Source organism: Trachypithecus francoisi, unplaced genomic scaffold, assembly GCF_009764315.1.
Source record: "Trachypithecus francoisi isolate TF-2019V2 unplaced genomic scaffold, Tfra_2.0 Lachesis_group11, whole genome shotgun sequence".
NCBI classification, from domain to species: domain Eukaryota; kingdom Metazoa; phylum Chordata; class Mammalia; order Primates; family Cercopithecidae; genus Trachypithecus; species Trachypithecus francoisi.
In genome coordinates, this window is record NW_022681456.1 from 69,843,753 (window position 1) to 69,849,764 (window position 6,012).

Genomic DNA, 6,012 nt, shown 5'->3' on the forward strand with positions numbered 1-6,012 from the left:
CAATTGAGGGTGGCTCTGAATATGGCAGAGGTGATGTATGAATTCTGAGGCTAAGTGATAAAAGGCATTGCAGCTCCTGCTTTGGTCTCTTAACCACTTGCTCCAGGATAAGCCAGTTACCATGCTGTGAGGACACTCAAGCAGTCTTGTGGAGAGCCCCATGTAGCCAATAACTCAGGCCAAGCTGCCAAGAATGTGAGACAGCCACTGTGGAAGGGGATTCTCCAGCTCTAGTCAAGACTTTAGATGACTACAGCCCTTGCCAACATCTGACTGAAACTTTATAAGAGACTGACATAGAACTGCCCAACTGATCCACTTGTGAATTCCCAACTCACAGAAATTGTGAGAGATAGTAAATGATTTTTATTGTTTTAAGCCACTATGTTTTGGGGTTATTCATTATGCAGCAATAGATATATATTACCAATAACAAATAATAAGCTAGGTGTGGTGGCTCATGATTGTAATCCCAGCACTTTGGAAGGCCAAGGCAGGAGGATCACTTGTGTCCAGGAGTTTGAGACCAGCCTGGGCAACACAGCAAGAACCTGTCTCTAAAAAAATAAAAATAAACAAATAGTTATTGCTGCTATACAAAATATCCTGCTCATGGGCTGAACCATTCAAAGTAACTTCTCGCTTTATAACTTTAACATTTTAACAGCTTGACATGTCATTAACACTATGTATTTTTTTATATCATTCTTATGAGACAAGAAGAATCAGTCAATTAAGTATTCAGTGAACATCTGTTAAGTTCAAGGTAGTACTCTAATTTCTAGAAACATACAACTTACCAAGAGTGAATCACAAAGACACAGAAAATCTGAACAGATCAATTATGAGTGAGGAGATTGATCCAGTAACCAAAAACTTCCCAATAGAGAAAAACCTAGCAATATTCTGGCTTTTCAGATCACATAAAATTTTCACCTTTTACTCAAGATTCCTGTGGAGAGGAAAGACTCTGAGCTTTTAGCTAATTTTTTGAGGTCTTCCTTTGGCAGGGCTAGTAAAAAACAAAAAAGAAAAGAAAGGGAAAAAAGAAAAGCCCAGACCAGGCAGCTTCATGGATGAATTCTACCAAGCATTTAAAACTGAGGAGAAAGGAACACTTCCAAACTCATTTTATGAGGCCAGCATTACTCTCGCATCAAAGCCAGATAAAGATACTACAAGAAAACAAAATTATAGGTCAATATCCCTGACTTCTGGCTCTACAGGCAAAAATCCTCAACAAAATATTAGCAAACAAAATTCAATGCCACATTAAAAGTATCATATACTAAGATCAAGTAGGATTTATTCCTGAGATGAAAGATAGTTCAAACTATGTAAATCAACCAGTGTGATATTTCACATTAACTAAACAAAGTATAAAAATCATATGATCAATTCAGTAGATACAAGAAAAAGCATTTAATAATATTCAACATCTTTCATGATAAAAACTCTCAACAAATTAAAGAAGGAATATACCAGAGTTATTAGGCAATAAAAAGAAATAAAAGTCATCCAAATCAGAAAAGAAATTAAATTATCTCTGCATATGACATAATCTGATATATAGAAAACCCACCTGGGCACAGGGCTCACGCCCGTAATTCTAACACTTTGGGAAGTCGAGGCAGGAGGATCACTTGAGCTTAGGAGTTTGAGATCAGCCTAGGCAACATAGTGGCACTTGTCTCTGCAAAAAATAAAAAAAATTAGCCGAGTGTGATAGTGTGGGTCTGTAGTCCCAGCTACTTCAGAGGCTGAGGTGGGAGGATCACCTGAGCACAGGAGGTCAAAGCTGCAGTAAGCTGTGATGATGCCACTGCACTCTAGCCTGGATGACAGAGCGAGACCCTGTCTAAAAAAGAAACAAAGAAAGAGAGAGAGAGAGAGGGAGAGAAATACATAAATAAATTAGAACTAATAAACCAATTCAGTAAAGTTGCAGGATACAAAATCAACAAATGAAAACTGGTTGCATTTCTATACGCTAATAATAAACTACCTAAAAAAGAACTTAAGAAGACATCTCATTTATAATAGCATCAAAAACAATACAATAATTATTAATAAATTTAACCAAGGAGGTGAAAAATCTGTACACTAAAAACTGTAAGACACTGATGAAAGAAAATGAAGACACAAATAAAGATATGTTCACAGATTGAAGTATTAGTATTGTTAAAATGTCTATACTCCCCAAGCAATCTAGATTCAACGTGATCCCTATCAAACTTCCAATGGCATTTTTCATAGAAATAAACAATCCCAAAATTTATATGGAACCACAAAAGTCCTCACATAATTAATGCAATCTTGAGAAACAACAACAAAGCGAGATATATCACACTCCCTGTTTTCAAATTATATTACAGAGCTATACTAATCAAAACAGTATAGTACTGGCATAAAAACAGACACAGAGACCACTGGAAAAGAATACAGAGCTAAAAAATAAACCCACACATATGCGGTCAACTAATCTTTGACATGGGCATCCCGAATATACAATAGGTAAAGGACGGTCTCTTCAATAAACAGTGTTGGAAAAACTAGGTATCTAAGGTATCTACCTGCAGAAGGGTAAAATTATATCCTTACTTTACACCCTCCACAAAAATTAAATTGAAATGGGTTAAAGACTTAAATATCAGATCTGAAATTACAAAACTCCTAGAAAAAAAGATAGGGGGAAAGCCACTTGACATTGGTCTTGGTAATGATTTTTCAGACATGCATCCAAAGTACAGGCAACAGAAGCAAAAATAAACAAGTTGGACTACATCAAACTAAAAAGCTTCTGCATAGCAAAGGAAACACTCAACAAAATGAAAGGGTAACCTATGCAATGGGAGAAAATATTTGCAAACCATATATCTGGTAAGGAGTTAATATCCAAAATATGTAAGGAATTCATACAACTCAACAGCAAGAAAACATAGCCCAATTAAGAATTGGGCAAAGGATGCAAATAGACAGTTTTCCAAAGCAGACATAAAAATAGCCAACAGATACATTAAAACAAACACAACATAACTAATCATCATGGAAATGCAAGTCAAAACCATATGATATCACGTCACATGTGTTAGAATGGCTATTATCAAAAAATGGCCAGGTGGTTCATGCCGTAATTCCAGCACTTTGGGAGGCTGTGGGAGGACTGCTTGAGACCAAAAGTTTGAAACCAGCCTGAGCAACACAGCAAGACTATCTCTATTTAAAAAAAAAAAAAAAAAAAAAAGCAATAACAAGTGTTGCTGAGGGTGTAGAGAAACAGGAACCCTTGTACACTGCTGGTGGGAATATAAATTGATACAGCAATTATGGAAAAATAGTATGGAGGTTCCTCAAAAAATTAAAAATACAACTATCATATAATCCAGCAACTCCACTTCTGCATTTATATCCAAAGGATTACTCACAATAGTCAAGATACAGAAACAATGTGTCTATCAACAAATGAAGAGATAAAATGTAGTAAATACAGACAATGGAATACTTACCCATAAAAAGGAAGGAAATACTGACATTTGTGACAACATGGATAAACCTGGAGGATGTTACATTAAGTGAAATAAGCCAGACACAGAAAGACTAATATTGTATGACCTCACTTATATGGGGAATCTAAAAAAGTTGAACTCATAGAAGCAGACAGTAGAATCGTGATTGCCAGGGTCTGTGGGGTGGGGAAAATGGGGAGATGTTTATTGCACATTTATCAGCAATTAAAATGTTTCTTTTGGGAGCTAACCTATGAGAATGCAAGGGCATAAGCATGATATAATGGACTTTGGGGACTTGCAGGGAAGGTTGCGAGTGGGGTGAGAGATAATAGACTACACATTGGGTATAGTGTACACTGCTCAGGTGACAGGTGCACCACAACTCTCAGAAATCGGCACTAAATAACTTATTCCTATAAACAGAAGCCACCTGTACCCCCAAAACTATTGAAATAAAATTAAACACTTTCTTTTGCTAGTTTGGTAGATGAAAAATAGAATATAGTTTATTTTGCATGTCTTTGACTACTAGTGAGGTTGAGCATTAAAAAATACTTAAATTTGAGTTTTATATTTCTTTGGGGACTTATATATTCATGTCCTTTTATTCTTATTGGTTAGTAAGAGATCTTGATATGTTAAGTACATTAAACCTTTGTCTGACATATATTATAGATATCTTTTCCCTAGGATGGCACTTTTAAAAAATTATTATACTTTAAGTTTCGGGATACGTGGGACAGGTTTGTTACATAGGTATACATGTGCCATGGTGGTTTGCTGCACCCATCAACCCGTCATCTACATTAGGTATTTTACACAGTCAAATCAATTTCATTCTTTTTAAGTTCTTCCAATTCTTTTATATTTAGAAGGTTCTTCTCTATCTTTAGATCAGTCACTTGTATTTTTTCTGGTTTCTGGTTTTGTGTTTTACACTTTTTTTTTTCTTCAGGAAACAAGGTGACAGTCTATTTTTCCCATGGTTAAGCATGTTTCCTTCACTACTAATTGAATAGGTTTCTTCCCCCACTAATTTATAATGTCACCTTCATTACCTAAGGAATTCTCATATTACATGGGTATGTTTACGAGTTTTATAATCTCTTTTATTGTCTATTGGTTTTGGTGATAGTACCACACTTTTTTTTGATTATCTCTATTTATTCATCAAGAATCATCACACTCTCCTCCAGGAAGCCTCCTTAATTATTCCAAAACAGTATGATTGTTCCCTTCACTCTCTTTCACCTTTGTCATGTTTAAAAATCTGCCTTGGCCGGGCGCGGTGGCTCACACCTGCAATCCCAGCACTTTGGGAGGCCGAGGCGGGCAGATCACCTGAGGTCGGGAGTTCCTGACCAGCCTGACCAACATGGAGAAACCCCGTTTCTGCTAAAAATACAAAATTAGCCGGGCGTGGTGGCGCATGTCTGTAATCCCAGCTACTCTGGAGGCTGGCCTTAGGCAGGAGAACTGCTTGAATCTGGGAGGCGGAGGTTGCAGTAAGCTGAGATGGCACCACTGCACTACAGCCTAGGCAACAAGAGCAAAACTCTGTCTCAAAAAAAAAAAAAAAAAATCTTCCTTGAAGCTGGGCGTGGTGGCTCACGCCTATAATCCCAGCACTTTGGGAGTCTGAGGCAGGCAGATCATTTGAAGCCAGGAGTTAAGACCAGCGTGGCCAACATGGTGAAACCCTGTCTCTATTAAAAATACGAAAATTAGCCAGCTGTGGTGGCGCTATCCTGTAATCCCAGCTACTAGGGAGGTTGAGGCAGGAAAATCGTTTGAACCCGGGAGGTGGAGGCTGCAGTGAGCCGAGATCTCACCACTGCACTCCAGCCTGGGCGACAGAGCGAGACTCCTTTTTTCTTCTTTTTTTTGAGAAGGAGTCTCGCTCTGTCGCCCAGCCTGGAGTGCAGTGGCCGGATCTCAGCTCACTGCAAGCTCCGCCTCCCGTGTTTACGCCATTCTCCTGCCTCCGCCTCCCGAGTAGCTGGGACTACAGGCGCCCGCCCCCTCGCCCGGATAGTTTTTTGTAGTTTTTAGTAGAGAGGGGGTTTCACCATGTTAGCCAGGATGGTCTCGATCTCCTGACCTCGTGATCCGCCCGTCTCGGCCTCCCGAAGTGCTGGGATTACAGGCTTGAGCCATCGCGCCCGGCCAAAAAAGGTAACTTTTTAAGGAAGGTGAATGTAGTTTGGGCCAGGGGCTCTGCTTGTTAGCTGCTGGGCTAACACAGACCCGGGAGAACTAGAACGGGATACAAGTGAGAGTTAACCGACGGTGTGTGATGTCACGAAAACTAGTCAATGGTGAGGAGATTAACCTTTACCCTTCAGTCTTCTAACCTCAGCAAATCACTTCCCTGAGCTGGTGCAGAAGCTGGCAGGGCTGACTAGGGTCCCTGCTGTGAGTGTGAGCACAACTCCAGGCACTTCCCCATCTCCCAGCCGGCCCAGCGAGGCGCCTGGCGAGCCCAGGCCAGATGTTCTGGCCA

The 6,012-nt window shown here is 39.5% G+C and overlaps 1 non-coding gene across 1 annotated transcript; it reads left to right on the forward strand.

Moving 5' to 3' along the window:
- The first annotated feature begins 901 nt into the window (after window positions 1-901).
- LOC117091299 lies at window positions 902-1,014 on the forward strand. Its single transcript, XR_004440390.1, has one exon. It is a non-coding gene; the product is annotated as a U5 spliceosomal RNA (small nuclear RNA).
- The last annotated feature ends 4,998 nt before the right edge of the window (window positions 1,015-6,012 follow it).